This window comes from Crocodylus siamensis, chromosome 15 (assembly GCF_052110815.1).
Source record: "Crocodylus siamensis isolate JL-2025a chromosome 15, ASM5211081v1, whole genome shotgun sequence".
Lineage (NCBI taxonomy): Eukaryota > Metazoa > Chordata > Crocodylia > Crocodylidae > Crocodylus > Crocodylus siamensis.
The window spans coordinates 33,675,237-33,695,071 of NC_143409.1; the positions used below are offsets into that span (position 1 = coordinate 33,675,237).

Genomic DNA, 19,835 nt, shown 5'->3' on the forward strand with positions numbered 1-19,835 from the left:
AAAAGACAGACATGATATTTTCCATCAATTAGACACTGAGAAACCCCAGACACACAGTGCTGCAAGTGAAATTAGATATCTTGGGAAACCTATTTCAAATGGAAATTTAATATGTGGGATCCTGACTCAGTCACTACTCCCTCAGCTTCTTACCCTCTCCAGAATATATTTAGATACATTAGCTAATGTAAATATAGTAACTTTACACCCAGTAAACATGCATGGATTGAATCATTTTGGTTGCACTAAAAGTAACCATAGAAAACTAGAAATGTGGCTATAGATTTTTTTTTTAAAAAAACCTGCCAATGCACAACAGATATTTACCCATTTGCCTATTTACCTATCTCTTACCACAGATGTACTGCATGACCATTTTGCGGAGTCAGTTCAGCAAGTGGTATGTTATTTATAAAAGGAAAAATACTGAGTCTTCCATAAGCCTTCTGTCACAGTTGCTTGGCATATGGGAAATATAAATAGGGCAGAGTAATCATTGATGTGCTATGCTATTGGCTGTAGTGGTCATCTCTGACCCAAAAAGATGCCACAAAAGTAAAAAATAAGACGATGCTCCTGCTAGCATTTTTATGTTTTGAAATATTTTTCTGCTTCGTTTTACTTTACTCCCTAGCTAGGCAGAAAGTTAAATAGAGAATTTTGCATAATATTTTTGTATGTGCACCACAGTGAACAACCTCAAAAAAGCCTTGTGAAAAAAATTGATTCTCTCTTTTGTCTTGTGTGGCCTTTTATTTTTTCCCAAGGACTTCCTCCAAATGTATTATACCAAAATTGGCCCTTAAAAATGCCTATGCTTCTCTCCTAGCTCTCCTGTACTTTGGGGGTATTCAAATGGGAAACTGAGTACCTTAACTCACAGACTTGTAACATAGCTTAGCCACAAAATGAAATGGTTGCTTTTCAGTGAAGCAGAGTGAAGTCCTTTATCATATGATAAAGGAAGTGGCTTTTGAACCACTGGGACAGCTTGCAGGTTTGCCTTGTAATAACACCAGGTAGAGCAGCTGCAAAAGGTAACTTTTACAAGATCACTTCTACTTTCTTCTGGCATATAAAAAATGGCCAAAATATTACTGAAAGCATACCCTGTAGGATGAGAAGTTACTAAAAAGACATTGTTTTCTGATTTATGCATCACCTTTGCTCAATTTGTGATTTTTCTAACTGCAGATATGACTTATCAAGCTCTGTCTGCTCTTCTTGACTCTTGCTACTTCACCAGTAACAGATTTTATGGTCTAAATGTAGCTGGCAGTTTTGTTGATCGATGCAGAAGGTAAAATAGAATCAAGTTGTATATTATGGAATTCTCCAGGGGTAGTTATGTTAATCAAAATATTGCCATTGTGAGCTACTTTTCTGGCCATAGCTACAAGGAGGACAAAAGATGGAGCTCTTAATTTTTTCAGGTCATTCCTATGAACAACTCGGGTGATACGCCAGGTAATACTATAATTAAGCTCACCAAAGATGCCAAACAAACAACTTTTGAGGCTCATGCATATTTTTATTATGAGAAATGTTTCTACTAATATTCGATAAGAGGTGCAATTTGAGGTGGGAACATCTAGTTTGTTTCAACTCCACTCCCTTTCAAGCTCTGCTCTCTTTGGGTGTAGGCACTTAATATGGAAATCTGTAGCTAAGCAAATTTTAAACATAGCCTGTTGCTAAGATTTTATAAAGCAACAAAGTTTTTCTTTGGATTCTCTTCTGTTTTTGGAGCACTAATGGACCACAAACCTGGTAGAAATAGGAGACAGGAGAAAATTTTAAAATTATAAAAGCCCAATGAATAACTTTTTTGGGGGGGAAGAAATAAATTTGTTTTTATCAAAGAGATACCCATAATTAAGACCAAATATGCAGGTTCACTCTGTATCTTTTGCATGTAAAAGTTAATTTAAACAGGTATTTCCTCTAGGAGGGCACCTAGAGCACTGAAAGCTTTGTATGCAAACTGTCTTTATAGGCATGCAGCTTAAAATAATTAGACACCTATCTGATTTACACATATAAAATATTTTAGGTTTAAAAATGCCTATGCAAAAATGCAGGAAATGTTAGTACCAGGAGTTTGGGGCATACTAGTAATTAAGAACCAGTTTGTTTTTATTTGCATAATTTTGATGGGTTAGTGGAAATGCTACTATCTTATATTGGGAGATTGTGGTAGCCTGAAACTAGGGGGATTCAGACCATAGGCTTCCAGGTGCCTAGGCATCAACTAAACATCTCTTACCTCAGCAGTGCTTCTGGGTCCCCTTCCAGATCTCTGTTTCCTTGGACAGAGAGTGTCTCCTTTACTTTATCATTGGCTGAAACAGGGATACCCTGATGAAAGTGATTTTATTTTTTCTACCTTGGATGTGGCTTCAACCCTGCTGTATGGAAGGGTCAGTTAGGCAAATGGTTCAATAGCATTTACAATTCTAGATTGTAACTGGAAAAAAGCACTAAAAGCAGCATATCTTTAAAAAAAACACCTTGATGAAATATTCTTGAGCCAATGAAATGTGTATAGAGGAGGAGTATAACAGCTTGCTCTTTATCACTACAAACTGCTGTCCTCAAGATAGGATATCAAGCATTTCTTTTGTTGAACAAAGATTTTTATCTACCTATCCAATCACCCCCCATCACGAGGCTTTACAATTCTTATTTCCTCGGGCAGAGAGCTGGTTCAGACACCATACCTGTGGCTTCCCTTTTTCCCTGGGTCTTTTCACAGAACTCTGTTTCCAGAGTGAATGCCTTTCTAAAAGCACTCTGCAGGCCTTCATTTTATAAAGGAGCTCTCTCATTAACTTACCATTGAATAACTCTCATAACTCAAGGCCTATTTGAATTCTACTCAGAACCACAAGATTTCATTGCAGAGCACCTGACACCTCATGCATCACACTAAATGTATATTTCCACCATTACCTTTACCATGTCCATATTCTTCTAGCCTCACCCTCATCCATGCTGACTAGGAGTTGGTCAAAAGATGGGGTAATTTTTTCCCGCAAAAAGTTTCATAGTACTGCCTATTCCAAACCTTTTCCATCAGCTTTAATTAATGTGATACGCACAGTGTACTGAGCCTTTAATTTTAATAGAAATTGCCTGATTGCAGAAATGCCCCCTATTTTCTATTGGAATAAAGAAGGGATATTCACATATATCCATATACACCTGGTGATTCATGGAGACTTGTTCATTCTTGTTTTCCTAATCTAAATTATAATAATTTAGATAGTATGCGGTTAGTCTGCAGATCCAGACAACACAAGCCAAGTACCAGTAATCCCACTTCGGACATGTTGGTGTGATAGCTTGGTCAGTACAGGAGACGTTAATTTGTTGACCTGAAGAAATAAGACAATGTTAGTGATACAATTTCAGATATTAATAAAAGGATACATAGCCATCAGGTGGATTGGATCAAACGTTTCAGTTTATTATGTAACATACCATATTCCCAAGTGAAAAATTCTGTCATCCATTCTCTATGCATTTGTACTGCATTGTACAGTTTCAAAATTAAAAACAAATATGCACTTTATGAAACTGAGAATGGTACATTATAGCACATGTGACCAAAGATCTCAATAGTATCACAGTTCTTGGTTATGTTCTTTAGCTTTCCTAAAGCAGCAAAGGAAACTGTCACTCTCTTAATTTTATCCTTGCTCAATTAAATTCCATTGGTAGCTAATCTGTTAGTTTTAGGCAGTAATGAGTGTAAAACATTTCCTGTCACCACACTATTTGCATATGCGTCTTATATCACTAGTTAGAAGCTGGATGTAATTGCTGGCTTTGCTGGTACTTTCCTCTTTATTTCTTTATCCCCTTTACTTCTTTGCCTTGCAGAATAGTACTATTTCTGGTAAGATCCTTCATCCTACAGAACAGAGTGAGAAGCATGTAAGCATTCAGTTGCTCGTGTTGCTGTCCTTTAATTTTGCTTTTATATCTTTGCTGTATTTTGAATCACGTCAATAGTCTGTCCGATGCATTAGCAGTGAGCAGCTGTAACATGACAGAACACTGGCTCTCATTTCTTTGGGTGACTTCTGCTTATCCAATCCAATATCATGTTACATGAAAAAGAACTTCGATATGAGACATCACTTTATGGTTAGGACCAACCACTGCCAAGAACATCTTGCTCTTCTGTGCCTTCTTGAAAAGATGAAAGTGAAAAGGATTTAGGTGGCTGGATTTGAAACAGTCTGACTCAGCATTAGCATCAAAAAAGGAACAATTGCTTCTTCAAGGGAGAAAAATATCCATAACAAACCACCTGAATATTTTCATTAGACATGAGACCTTTCAAATCATAGCTGATCTTACGTTGCTCTTGTTACACATGTACATTGCTACTTACTTTCATGAGGAGAACTTTTCTTAATCTTTCAGTACTTCTAGGTGCTATGAGTCCTGTTTGTTGTGATCAAGTGGGATCTTATGCCTGAATGAAGGACAGCAGCAGGCTTACCTATAAGAAATATATCTTTATTTCAGCATATGCAAACTGAGACCTTGTCTACAGCTATAGCAATGACTGAAGTACAAATGGAAGCCATATCAAAAGCCCAGATCCTAGAGACAGGCCTCTGAACCTGTGGGGAGCTGTAACTAGGAGTGGGGTTTTGCTTCTTGCAAGAAATTATACATACACTAGTGTTCATAAAATAAAATCTTCCTTCAAAAATCATTAAAAGAATTGTTTTACTTTTTCTGAGTAATAAAAAAGTATAGCAAGCTGAAATGATTCCTTTAAATTGCTTGAAATTCCTTCAAATTGCTTGTATTTGGCTGTTATCTGTTCACAGACAGTCCATTTTTCACTTGTCCAACACAACTAACTGAACATCTATGATGAAAACCATCAGCATGTCATGCTTTCAAATTTGTATTACTTTTCAACTAAAAAGAAAGGTCAAGGATGGTGAAGGTAAGAAAAAAGCATCCATCATGCTTCTGTATAACGGACTGTTTAGTGCATCCACGCAGAGTACTTTAAAGAATAATAAACACTCATACTTTTATTTTCCTTGTTCTTATTCAGTAGCACAGTTGCAATGCCAGAGTCTGTATTGATAGAGCAAAGTTCAAGAAAAGCCACATTAAGAAATGTAGCAGGCGTACCTTTTCAGAGCTTGGGTTGAGTCCCAGGGTCAAGGGTCTGCTGTTTGATTGGTGGAGTTCGCCCACCAATCCAGAGGCAGCACAAGGGAAGCAATGCCCCACCCTTTTCCAAAGGGAGGGGGGCAAGGAGCTGCTGGACCTGAATCAGAACTGCACCAGCCAGGTCCAGAGTACCTCAGGGGTGGAGCCCCTGAAGAGTATAAAACGGCAGCATACTCAGCAGCCTGGGGAGAGATGACGAGGGATGGTGAGGAGAAAGGAGATGCAGAGATGGCCATCTTCAGGACCCTGCTTCAGCTTCAGTGGTGTGCAAACCGGCGCATGGGGATCAGGCTCTAGGAGCCGCCCGAGGCAGCTTGAGCCTGCAAACCCAGCAAGCAGCTGGGCGGTTGCTATGCAGATGGCACACAGAGAACTGGCCCTGGGAGCAGCTCGCGGCTGCTTGGACCCCACACAGTGCACAGGTTGGCACATGGAGAACTGCCTTGGAAACAGCTTGTGGCTGCTCATGTTAGTCCCAGTCCTAGGCTGAGTGACCAGAGCCCCACAGTGAGGCTCCACTTTTAACTAAAAGAGCCCCAGTGCCCAGAGCAGCGCCTGGGAAAGGGGAGAACTCCCAGTGTGAGACCAGGGGAGTCAGAGCCTGCAAGGGCTTGGCTCCCACGAGAGCACAGGGCACCAGGCCATCGAGGAGAGCTGGAGGCGCTGCTGGGGAGAGGCTTTTGCAGGATCAGCCACCAGGGGATGAGCCTTGACTTCTCCAGAGAGGAAGCATGAGTTGCTGGGGAAGCTGGCCCCGATGGGGGTGGGGTCATTTAAAATGGATGAGGAAGGTCTGCCACCTCCACCCTCCATTGCAGGAGAGGCATATCCACATCCCAGGGCCTAAAGGGGAGGGGATTCAGGGAAACCCCTTGGAGAGGTGCTGAGTGCACTCCCTGTTTTGAGGTTGTCATGTTAAGGGCTATATAGCTAGGAGTATTCTTTAAAGGGATTTATATGGTGTATGTGTTTTAATGTCTCAGTGTATATATTGGCATCGTTATTTGTGAAGGTTTAAAGAAATGTTATGGTAAAGTTACTTGGGTTATATAGGTTAAATATCCCTATGTGTTAATTGTGTTGCATAGGTTGTAAGTTATTTGGTTCATATCTGGTATTATATGTGAATTGTGGAATATTATATATAGTATTGTATGTTAAGCCTTGTAAATATTCTATGTTTTATGTTAAGTGTTTGTATTAATTCTTGTAATAAATTGTACATAGTTAAGTATTTGGTTTTGGCCTAGTTCTATAGAGAGGGGAGGAAGCAGCTCTAGTAGCTGACCCCTTCCTCAGCACCCTGCCTGACCACCACCACTGTCATTGGGGGACAGGGCACACCCCCTGGGTGTACCCAGGCTACAGAAAGAAAGTTCATTCTAGGATTTTAAAGATCTGTTTGTATAGATCCTACAAATCCCCAAGCTGGAGAAACCCCCAATCAAATTGTCTTCTGCCCACATTTCCATCATGTGGCTTTTCGTCCTTAAACGTACAAACCAAAGCATCACAAACAGGAGATAATTCTTCTGTCTCTAGAGAGGCTTGCAGTAACATTTACCTTTCCCTAGCTCATAGCTCACCCCATTCTGAACTTAAAAGCTTACTTTACCATGAAAAGAGTGTGGGCATCTTCCCTTCCTCAGCCTCACCCCAGTCTATCTTGGGGTCTGACTGTCTTAACATACACCGCTTTCCTGCCTGCGCTAATGATGAACTAGCACTAATGGAGGTGAAATATGAACTTAGTTCTCTCCTCTTCGTGTTGTGACAATATCCCCATCACCAGGAGGAATTTTGTGAGCACTAGCGATAAGGAGGCCCTTGCAGCAAGGGGTTACTCCCCTCTGACAGACCTATAGCTCTGTGGATTCATATTTTCACTTTGCTGCCTTGTGCTAGCATCAAAACACAAACAAACCAATAATTCATCTTTGTTGGGCTTCTAAAGTATGTGCACAGAGCAAAATGAAGACCTGATTGTAGCACAGGTTAGCATAACTGTGCCTAGTTTTAATCTTTAACAGTATTAGTGAATATATGCTATTATGGACTAACAGTAACAACCAGGCTACAAACCCACTAGGGATCCTGGGTATATACAGTCATGAGTGCCTACCCACATTATAATCAAAACTTCATTTTGCCTCGGTCATGACAAAGTTTAGCTAAATGTGCTTTTGTGTAGAAATTAACTGCAGTGATACCTACTCACAACCCAGATTTAACTGCAAATCAGGCAGGACCAGAGTTCTCCCAGGAGTGCCCTGACAAAGTTTAATTTACAAATGACTTTACTCTGAAGAGAGCTGCACCACCTGCCTAGCTTTAGGAAATGGCTGGGTTTCTTATCAAGTGCACTGATGCATTTTGCTATAGTGCTAGTTGGTTTGAACAGAGTTCCAAAATATTGGTAGATCCAGATCCCATTAATGTTATGCCTACTTTTAACTTTAACATTGTGTCAAAGTACAGCCCTGTAAATGCGCTGTAGATTCACAAGAGCCAAGAAGATGTCTTGATAAATACTATCAAATAGTCTCTCACTATACGCAAAGCTGAGAATCAGAGAGGCATTTAGGACTTTGCAGTGTTCAGAAACATTCTGCACGGAGATGAGATTTGTATCCAATTGCTTCTGTCAGAAATCCCCTTTGGGGGTTTTTTTTACCATGTGTTTCTTCTATGTGATCTTTATTACAATTAAAAAAAAATTGTGGTGGGGGACACAAAGATATGCCACCTACAAATAGAGTGAGTCTTCTCCAGTTCTTACATTGAGCCAGTTTGCCCTCCTTTAGCAATTTCATACTGGTACTTCTGTTCCTATTTGATAGTAATTTCTAGTATGTTGGATTGTGTTAAATCTATTTTACATTGTGTTAAATATCTTTAGTAGAGTCTCAAAATGCTTTGTCCTTAGAAGAATTTAGCATTGTGGCACTGTTCTCATCGGTACCTCTGGACTTTAGTTATTCCTCACCTGCTTTGATGGCTGTCTTCAGCTCTTGTATTGTAAGTGATCCAGGTTCCACTTTCATCTCAGGGATTTGTTCGGAACTGGTGATATCTATTCATTCAGCACATTCCATCCATTAAGTCATCTACAGAAGAGCTTATTTCCATCCCTCTTCTAGTTCTTTCTCAACAATGGGTTGTCTATCGCTGTCTTTGATTAGTGAATTATTGAGGTTCCCCTTGCTGATATTTTGGTGATGGCATAGTGTTAACAGTTCATGAACATGTGACATCTTGTTTTGCCATTTAACTTTTTATTGGCATGTCTCCTGTCTCTTTTAGTAATAATTTTCTTGAGCCCTTTGTTATACAATTCTGTTTTCCATGGTTTCATATCCCATCTCATATACCTATAACAGCTTCTCCTGGAAAGTATTCGTTCATCCTAGATAGTTCAAAACACATGATTTGTTTATGCAGAGTCTTCGCAGGGTGGTAATTCAACATACTGGATCAATGTTGTTTGCCCTGAAAATGAAAGTAAGCCCTATAGATTTCACTGGAATACTCACAAGTATAAGGCAGGTAGTACTGGCTTGCTGTATGCAGTGAATTGTTACCATTGTCTTAACACACCATTCTGGTGGATTTGTCTTCCTTTTTAACAGTTTAACAACATATGTACAAGCACACCAATTTATAACTGCTGTAATGGTAAGCAATAGCTAAGGACTGTAATAAATTTCCACTAGAAAATCTTCCTTTCGCTCACTCTTCTTTTTGAAAATTTCATCTTTGTTGCTAAACTCTATCATGTACATGCGTAATAGCAGGGATGAAAAGTAGTGTTGTTCTCGCTGTGGAAAAAATAAGAGAACAATTCAGATGAACAGCCATTTCAATTGTCAGTGGAAACTGTATGTTTAAGAATGCTGGCTCTGTTTCAGGACTGAATGTTGATCATTCTGCATTGAAAACCAAAAACTTAAACTTCTTAAGAAAGTCCTTTTCATCTAGTGGTTTTGCAGAACAGGTGGCCTTTCAGAAGCTTCTTAGTGGGTTTGGAATATTAGTGGCAGAAGCGGATCTGGGGGATGGGGATGCAGTTGCACACCCCTTTGATTCGTCCTCCACCCAAACTTAAAAACCAACTGCCAGGGAGGGGTAACAGCATTTCCGTTCAGGCAGTGCTGAGGCAATTGACTTCATGGCTCATTATCCTGTCCCTGATTCCTGCTAATCTCTCCCCTCTCCACAGGTATTAAATGACCTTTTTAAGGGTCTTCATATTCCACTGTTCAAACAATCCTTTCTTCCCCTGTTAGCCATTCCTAGTAATGTCTTTCTTCTGTTTTACAGCCCTACAAACTGTTTTTAGCTCTGGCTAAAAACCTTAACTCAGGTGTGGTAATATTAACTCAGATGTAGGAACAACTCACAGTGAAACACTGGAGGCACTGCCAAAACACTCAGGAGGGCTAGATTTTGTTTTATGAATCTGAGTAAGAGACATATGTTTAACTATAATGGCTGTAGGACAAATGACACTATCTTTTGACTGTTTTGCCAAGTTTGTTGTGTTTTTTGAACTTGACATATAATCTAACAAATTAGTGCACATTCCAGTAATGGTATTTATTTCTGCTTTGATCTTAGACTGAATAACATAGTGTTGCCCCCCTCCGCCCCCCCGGGGCATATTAGTAAAGGTTCTAGTTTCTCTTGAACTGGAAAAAAATATGTGTTGTTTTATATGTGTCAATGTGCCACACCATCTGCACCCCCTTTTTTAAAATATTAGATCTGCCTATTGTTAGTGGTATTCCTTGTGGGAACCAGTTAGAAAACAGAGGTGGTAATGCTGATAAAAAGGCATGGAAAAAGCAGGTTTCCCAAATTTCCCCAATTCGTTGTGTGGATTATATTACCTTGGTTTTCTCAATTTATCATATTTTACCTTGTTTTTCTCAGTTTGTGTATTATATATATTTCCCCATTTATAGTTTAAAATCTAGTAATGAGTGGAACAATCAAGGTTTTATACCAGGGCAAAGTGGAAAATCTTTTTGTTCACTGTTTTACTAGAGTACAAGATATAGGTTCTTATTATTACAACAATATTGTATGGGTGGGTGGGTGAGTGGATGATTTCTAATATGTATCTATGGTATTCTCCCTTTCTTTGAGACCCATGCATACAGTTGGATTAATTGCAATAATCCAACCAAGCTTTATAGGTAAAGGTATATAAAACACGGTACTGATATTACAAATACATTAGCTGCCTAAAAGTTTCGTGAAACATTTCTCTAAAAAAGGTGTAACACAAGCTCTGTGCATTTGTGCAGTAGTAGAAATTTTGTTTGGACACTTATTTGGGATGATCTGTGTAACTTATTCATGGATTTGCCACTTGTAACAGGCATGTCATATATTGATCAAAAACCACACTCAGGACCTGTTTCAAAACCCCAGAAATGCAATGGAATATTTCCTTTGATTTTTCAATAGGCTTTGGATCAGACATTGAATAAAAGAGATGCATGAGTTCATCACGTAGGTAAAATGCTTAAATTGAATAAGTCTCATTGGCCGCATCTACATGAGTGATTTAGGACTTACATACACAGCATCTCTGAATGGCTTATTGGTGACACTGTGCAGCAGCTCATTACTACTGCACACTAGCATTGCAACACACTTTGTGCCATGCGATGCTTCTGCACAGTAGTAACAAGTTACTGCACAGTCAGCATCTGGTGTAGATGCGGCCACTACGTACTTAATTGAAAATCAAGCTTAAGTTGGTCATTCTCAAAGCAGAATTGTACATACAAGGGACAACAAATAAGTTCTTTAAGGCAATAGAAATGCTACATTTGTAACTTTTTATTTTAGTATAAAATATGCTTTTGCTCTTTGGTTAAGAAATAGCAAACATAAAGTTTGAAATCTCTAAGTACAATTTAAAAACTATGTAGACATCTGAAAAATGTCTTGAAATCTTTATGTGTCCACAAACTATAGCCCGTCAAGCATGTGCTTAGTGTGCATTTACTTTGGAGCCAAAGACTTTATATTTAATACTGGGGTATTGTGTTAGAGCCTGGATACAGTTGTGAGACAGATTATGGCTGTCGTGTTAGAGGTACCCCTCCCGCCCCCCCAGTTAAAACGGTTTTAAAGTGAAGATTAACAGCGTCTCAAATTAGCCTTGATTCTGTTAGAAATGTCCCTCATATTTCATGCTCCAGAAAGGAATATAGTGGAGGAATGTCATAATGTTTCCCTATTCTCTGACAAGCCTTTCAGTAGCCCTGTCAAAGATCATTTAAAATGGTACTGAAATAATAAAAAATGATGTGCTTATGTGAAAAATACTTGGCAGATTCCTTTCTGTAAGACAGGGGTATGCTAATGAGCTTTACATTGCAAGTAAAAATGATTCTTATCAAGCAAGCATTGGTAGTTCTGATTAAATATTAAGATATTAAATGAGAAGGTTTCTGAATACTGTACCTGGCTTGCTTTCAGAATTAATAAAATAAAATAAAAATCGCTGTCTCAAGCTAAATTAATATAAATACAGGTTGGGGCACCAGATAGGTTTTATATGTAGCAATACATCATTCCCTATAGGTGGTCTGCCCTATGTGCTTTGCTTTGTAATCAAATTCATCAGCTTGGAATGTTATTTTCCTTTTTCTTTCTTTTTTTTTTTTTTAAAGATAAAGGTTATACTTTGCAGGTGTTCTATTTACAACTTGGTAATTATTAGTGAAACAATATTCTCTAATAATTAGGTCCTATTGTCAGTGAATCATCTTGTTATTTTTTCCATTAAAAACTAATATCCTTCAACAGCATCACTTTATCATGCTTGATCATCATAATTATGCAAGGGAATGATCTGTATGGATTTCACACCCAGTAACTGTATAATTATTTATATAGTTTACTTATTGCTGTAAGCAGGTATATATTATTTTGCTTGTTTTACTCAGTATTTGGCAGCATTAACTTTTTAAAATAAATAAAGTTCACTTTATCAAAAATTTAAAAGCCATAATTAGCTGTCACTTGAAATAGATTTTGTATAACACCAGGGTTTTTCTTAATTTTTTACTAATATAGATTATATATAGATATAGATAAGAAAACTTTCTTTAATATATTACAAGAACTGATGCAGCTGGAGAGAGCATTTTGAATGAAGACTGCAGAATTAGGGCTAAATAATTATTATAGCAGGAACACTTGAACTATGAAAAACAATTTGCCATTTCCTGTCAGAATACTGAGAGCAAGGGATGGGAGCCATAGACAATGATATAATAGTATGTGATCATAGGCCATGTTAGTCTCTGCTATATTAACGTTTGAGAGCTCAAAATTAATCTGAGGAGAAACTGAAGGAAATAAGATATGGCCAGGAATTAAGATCAGCTCAATCTTAAATACTATGTTACAAGAGAGGAAGTCAGGCATTCTTAGAAATTCATGTTAGCTGTGGTTTGAAAAATAATGCTGGAGATAGGTCTTACACGGAACTTTAATTATTGTAGAAAGCATATTTGATATAAATCTTACATTTTGCATCAGAACATGAAAATATGACAGATCTTATAATTGATTTCATTCTAGCATCCTGCATCCTTCAATGCAATGCCATATAAATAATGTATGTACTCATGGGAGCAGGAAATATGCTCCTGATCAGACAATGTCAACTTGGATGAATCCTGTCCTGTAAGCTCTAGTTCAGATGTGAGCAGTAAAACCACTATTGACATGTGGCACTACTGACTAAAATGTCAATAGTTATAAAAAGAGGATTTCATAATGCAGAATAATTGATTGGCTTGCTTGACTGGACAGAAACATCTATTCTTCCATGAAAGTAAAATAATTTCCCTAGTAGTTCTCAGAGGACTTAAGGCAGAGAGAAATGATTTGTCCTACTGCAGCTCACATCCTTAACCACCTGTTGAAGATAGAGTTTGTTTTAGTAGCTACCTATATTGTAAGATGGAATTGTGGTAAGTCATGGCCTGAAAGTTGATCCCTCCCTGTATCCTCTTCTGCAGCTTGCTAAATGGAGACTACTTGGATTGTGTTGGATCAAGAATCAGCCCCAGAAGGGCCCAAATAGTAATGAAGATATTCATTGATATTTCCCCAATAACAAACATTTTGGGATCTGTCAGTTAGACCCTTGTTAATTTTTGGGGTTGTTCAAGTTGTAGCTCTATAATTCTCTAGGTATGATGTGTCATTAAACATGCTGATTTTAAAAATATCTATCTTGAAGACAGAAATAAAGGAAATCCTAGTTTCCAAACAGACCCCTCCTTTCAATCCCTTTCTTCCCTACTCAATATTTTCCTCCCTCTGTGGAAAACAAGAGGCCAGCAGTTTGTATGGTGGCTGCGGGAGTCTTTTGTTGTCAGCCCTCGTTCATTTAAAGGACATGTTAACTCTAGCATCACAGGGAATTGCATTTGCTGCACTACTACATGCAAAGAGAAGTAGGCTCTCAATCAGGCAAAACCTCAACCTTCTGGACTTCATAGGTGAAGTTATTAAACTTCTTAAACTCACAAAAATTCAGCCAGGGCAGATGATGACAAGCGTATACTGAGCAACTGCTCCTACAGGAAATCCAGAAGCAAAAGGGATTCAGCAAGACTCTTGTCTCTGAACCTGAGAAAAAATGCCTATCAAGCCCCAGTGAGGGCAATTAATCATAATGTTTCTACTGTTGCCTCTTTAAGTATATTAATTCCCTTCTTGTTGATTATTCCTCATTCCTAATTCATTCCCTGTTGGCACAGGTAAGGTTGAAAATATAGACCTGAGTGTCAGTGAGTACTGGGATCTACCACCAAACTTAACTTTGTAATCTAAGCCTCCTAATAGCCTATAGCCATGTTTAATGAAAGTAGCCCACAAAACAAAATGTTTTTGGCACTCTGTATCAGAGAGTCTTTAGGCAGAAAAGTGGTTCTCCACTACTAATATTGGAGACCTCAGAAAGAAAGAGACAAAAGCACTCAAGCAGTTCAACTACTCATGCTGAGAGTCAATAGCTCCCTATTTCTGGAAGGCACTTGATATTGTCTCAGAACAGATAATACCCATTTTTCATCATCACAGCAAATGATTAATTGGTAATACTACTGGTATTATGTCCATACTTCTGGCAGAGTCAACAGGACTTGAAGCACTGGAATCACTACATGGCAAATTATTTAACTTTCCCTCAAAGTGGGAGCTTTGAAGCAGTATGCTCTTTTGGGAGATTGTTTGTTAAGAGAAGACTTCTTGAATAAGGTCTAACGATGGTTTCTTTTCATCCTGGAGGAGCCAAAATGTTGTTGTCCCTTACAGTAGGAATTGGCAGATGACTCCAAAACCACCTTGTTGGTTGGCACAGTAGCCAAGAGAGACATGTCACAACTCAGATATCTGCAGTTTTATGCAAGTATCACTGGATGAAATAAAGGCTGGGAGGACTCTGAATATGTATCAAATACAGCTCAAATGCATCAAATAATTTCTTACTATTAATTTTCATAATTTCTGGAATTATACATAATTGAGAAGAAAGGGGATGTGGTCCATCTGCAGGTGAGGTGAGCCATATACAAGAAAATCTTCCTGTAAAGGTCTGATAGTGCCTGAGATAAGTGACTTCAAACCACAACAAAGTAACTTCTTCAGCTCAAGCAAGAACTCTGTAGTGTAGCTAAGTGATGAGCCATGCCCCAATTCTACTTTTATCATAAACTGGCTCTCGTGCTTTCCAATTCAGTTTGATTCATTTTTTGGCAACCGTTCTATCTTTTCATGGATCAGTCTGCAATCAATGACAGTTAATTAGTCATAATCTTGTTTTAATAACTTCAATTCCAAATTGCATGGCATTTGGAGAAGCAGCAAACCCGGTATACATTGAAGGGATTTCAAGGTTGGAGGAGTCTGAGTAAAAATACTGTTGACTACCCCTCTCAAACCTTTTACTGCCAGCATCATATCTAGCTGACACTAATGATAATGACTTCAGATTTGTTTTTCATGCAGACAAATCCCAAAACACTTTGCAAACTCTGTTTCTGTCTTTACCTTATTTTACTAACTGTAGAGTTGAACCAGCTGTTTAACAGAGCACAGTAACAATTCAGCAGTTCAAGAAAAGAAGTGAATGGTAAGATATTTAATTGAAACTAGTGTGGGAGTTCACAAAATAGTTTGATTATGACAGCTGAAGACACACCTTCTCAATAAGCACTCAGGAAAACCTAACTGAAACACTATGGTATGAATACAGTCAGCCTTGCAGCACTAATATGAATTATAAATGTACGGATAAAAGGTAACTGCAATGGAGTGATCACTATTTTTGTCTCACCAATATGCTTTTAGTACTATAAATAAATCAGTTAAATAAAAATAGTAACGATCACTAGAGAGAGAGAGAAATGGACCTTGAGACTTAGAAACTACTTTTTGTGCCTGTAGCATTTAGAAATAAGGTAGTATCCCTTTAAACTGTGAGCACCAGTAGAGGGCTCCCAGCTGCATTCAGTGTTTCCGAAATCATCCAGAGCTGTACTGTAGCTAGGCCTTACTTCTTGTGTATATTTAATAAACATGGTTATTTGGACCTCATCCTGCTTGTATAGTTTTGTTATATGACTGTTTTTGCGCCTCCCAGTGATTGGGTTTAGAGTTGTTTGAAAAAAAGAAAGTATTTTTTGCAAAATGTGTTTCCATTTTATTGTTAAAAAGAGGTCCCATTTTGTCCAGTTTTTCACAGTAATTTTTCATATTTTTATTTTTGTTTCAAATGTTGTGATTTTGTTTTGAAATCATTAAATTTCATTAAATGAAAACCTCTTTTTCAGAACCACTTTTCTTCACAGTTTACAGCTAGCTCAATTGTTTTAATGACTTCTGTTTTTTTATTTAAGAACACTTAAGGTTTCATTAAAAATAAAAAGTTTGGATTGGATAATGTTGTCACTTTACCCTGAAAATGTCAAACTGCTCTTCACTGAAAAATATAAAAATAGATTAGTTCTCATTTGGTTTGCATATTGATTTTTCTCTTCTGACATTTAAGATAGGCAGATCTTGGGCCAATTTATTGAAATTATTTCTATGCCACATTTGCAAGAGTCAACTGCATCTAAGAAAGGCAGTATGCAGTCACTACAAGAGCACGTACACAGTGTAATGCCATAGCAGCTAATAAGCTGATCACTTAAGCATTTAAAAAATATTAGCTCTGTAAAAACTCTTTATCTTAAACTAGTGGTTCTCAATCATTTTAGATTTGAAGCACCTCTCGATAGACTCAAGGTAGCACTCAGAAAATGCCATCTATTCATTTTACTTTTTTGCAGACAAAGAAAATAGTAACAGAGCAATTCTTTTGTAGCAGAGAGTTCAGAAAGATCACAATGGGTCAGAATGTTTTTAATATTCTTTATTCCTAAGTGAAAACACTGGTTTTGTCTTGGAATCATTTTTGTACACCTAACAGTGCTAACATTGTGTGGCACCCCACCACAACCTTAAAAAGATCTCAAGGCACCCCAGGTTATCATGGCACTTCAGGTGAGAATCATGGTCTTAGAACTACTTCACAGATGGATATGTAAGGCATGGGGTACTAAAGGAAGGCTCTGGCTTTTCTCTAAACAGAGAAAAGGTGTGAGGTTGTAAGAGCCACTTTCTTACAAGGGATAGGCTAATTTGCACACCCTCCTAGCAGTGCTTGTAGCAGTAGCAGCCCCACACGTGGTTAGCTACAAAGAGAGAGAGGGCACGATGCTTCTTTTGAAGGAGTGTACTAATGAACACACTTTGAGATATTAGGAATGGTTGAGGTACTGTCAAACGTGGAGCTAGATCAATACAGCTCCATGCTCCGGCTCCATAGCTCAGCAAATCAGGTCCAAGTGATTTGTCCATGCATATAAAGTCAGCAGCAGAGCTAAGAAATAGAGACCAAGAGTCCTGATTCAGTCTCCCACATTCATCCCAGCCTTCAGTCCAAATCATACACAATACCATTAGGTTGATATAACTAATTTGGGAGGTCTTGGAATATATGAACCAGTTCAGGGGACTGCAGTTAAACATATACACATTGTTTCTCCCTCTTGTGAAAAGTGAGAAATGTATAATATTTTAATGCTAGTATTCAAGTACTAAGTCATCTAAGAATTATATAGTGCAATTGTCTTTTCAGTGGGAGGTGTTCATGTAGGTTAACTGATTATAATTTCAGATATTAGACAAAATACTGAGAACAGTTTGGTCAGGTGAACGGTAATATCAAAGTAAATGTTTTACAATTGTTAACAGCTGTCATCCTATTGCCATTCATACATTGACTAAGCTTGTGCAATATTAGAGAGAATTAATTAGCTGTGTTGGTGTGAAGTTAGGCAGAAAGCCTGAGAGATGCCCCTTTTGGGCTCACAAAAGCTTATGCAGCTCTGATTTAGTCAGTCTATAAAATGCATCTCTGTCCTGGTTTGTAGTAAAGCGTTCAGGTAGTGTGTAATAGCATTGTTTGGTTAAAAAGAATCAGGAAATCTTTTTTAATTGAATGGTCAGAACAAGGCTGATGGGAGCTACAGAGGGTCAGGTATGGATAAATGAATAGATTAAAAACTGAGTTTTACCTAGGATTTTTATATCAAGGTAGTCTAGTTAAAGAAAAGTATGCCCCCCTTGCATGTGTAATGTTGTTCTAACTCTTCAAGACACAAGAACACGTATAATATTTGTCATTTAAAGTATCTACACTTGAAGTACCCAACCTTATGTAAAATAAAGGAAGCAAACTTTATACAGGATCTGAAGCAATAAAAATCTATGTTGACTGCTTATTACTGAAGCATTTAGCACATCAGCTGTCACTCCAGATTATCAGTTTTATTTCATTTGGACTGGAAAGACATACAGATTGGTAATAATGTAGGGCTATGTTCCTTAAAGTTAAATGTCTTACAATAAGACTAGTACTAATGAACTATGACATTTTTCAAGCCACAGGTCTGACATTACTTGCTGTGTCAGAATAAAATGTTTACGGTGAGCTAATTCTACATTACAGTGCATTAAGACATCCTTTCAGTGCTGTAAATTATCTTAGTGCATCTACATTTCAAAGTATAGTAGCATCATACAGATGGCCCAGATGTAAAAATAACACTTTGCAGCTTCTGCAATATAATAGTATTTTTAAAAAATAATCCTTGTTCTAATCTAGTGTGCTAAAGCATATGTTTTACAGGTGAAAAGACTTTGGAAAACAAAAGGAATCAGAACTCATGGTAGAGGTGATATCTTTTATTAGACTAACTAGATTTTTGCAAAAAAAAAAAAAAAAAAAATCCTTTAATTGCAAGCTTTCCAGCACAAGCACAACGTTTGTGCTTTGGGAAAGAAAGTCAACCTTGACTCCACAGCCAACCATATTCAGTGGGTGCATCTACAGATGTTTACTGCGGAGCTGACTAATAAGCTCCAGGCTGTATGTCTCAGAGTATACGCATGCGCTTCTATTAGGGCACAGGAAACTAATATGCTCTGCAGCAGGGACATACTTGTATTTGCTTGTATTTTCTGCACAGCAGCACACATGTAGACACTGACCTGGCTGGCTGGAGCATGAGGGTGCTTCAGTCAGACTGCCTGCTGGCTAGCCCCGCACTGAAGTATCCTCTTGCCCCAGCAAGCCCCTCTGCAGCACATTTTGCCTGGCTGGAGCAGCCCCAGGCTGGCAGGTTTCCCCGGCCTCTACTAGATGGAGCTGCTGTGACCCAGCTCGATGTCCAGGTGCACATGGGACCTTCCTGAGAGCAATATGCTCTGGAGCATGAACTCCAGCAGGCAGCCATGGCATTGGGGGAGGGGGGGGGAGTGCTGACCACTGGCCAGCAACCACCTGCAGACACCACCAGCAGTGTTGGCAGTGGCCAGCAGCTGTCACGGACCACCTGCAGGCTCCACTGGTGGTGTTGGCAGTGGTGGGGGGTGCGGGTGGCAAGTGGTGACTGCCTGCAGGCGCCGCCAGCAGTTTCGGCGGTGCCTTTTCATAGTGGGTGCACTGCCACACTCAGGTGGTGCATGTGCACCCTGTACACACCGCCAATGCTCTGGAGTTTATTGCTACATGTTAATGGAGTTTATTGCTGTGTTTAATGCTACCCAGTGGTATGATTAAATATATAGTTGCTTACCTTACTTCTATCGATGGCACTAATTGAAGACTAAGACACAGCTTAATCAAAGGCTGCATGACAAATATTAGGAAACTTCTGGCATTACTATAGCAATTCAGTTCTTATGTTTCCTTAAATAAGTAAGATATAAAACGATCACAACTTTACACTGATGGGATAGGAATGGCTAAAGTGATAAACCACTTGTGTTGCCTTAAACAATATCGTACCACAGCAGTTGCTCTGTATTGAAATACTTAAATCATTCGGGGTGCGTTTTGTTTCGGACATGTGGTGCATCTCCCCCTCGGCTGCGGGTGCCTCCCTGCCGGCTCGTCGCACCGGAGCTCGCTCCTGCTGCAGCCGGGGTCTGGCTCGCGCACCGCGGAGCCGCCGGGGGTCCCGTTGCGGAGGCAGGACTTG

At 38.7% G+C, this 19,835-nt stretch overlaps 1 protein-coding gene across 3 annotated transcripts in view; it reads left to right on the forward strand.

The window, feature by feature from the left end:
- RORA (RAR related orphan receptor A) overlaps positions 1-19,835 on the forward strand; it is a 616,778-nt gene that overhangs the window by 479,481 nt on the left and 117,462 nt on the right. The gene's annotated exons all lie outside the window — the stretch shown is intronic.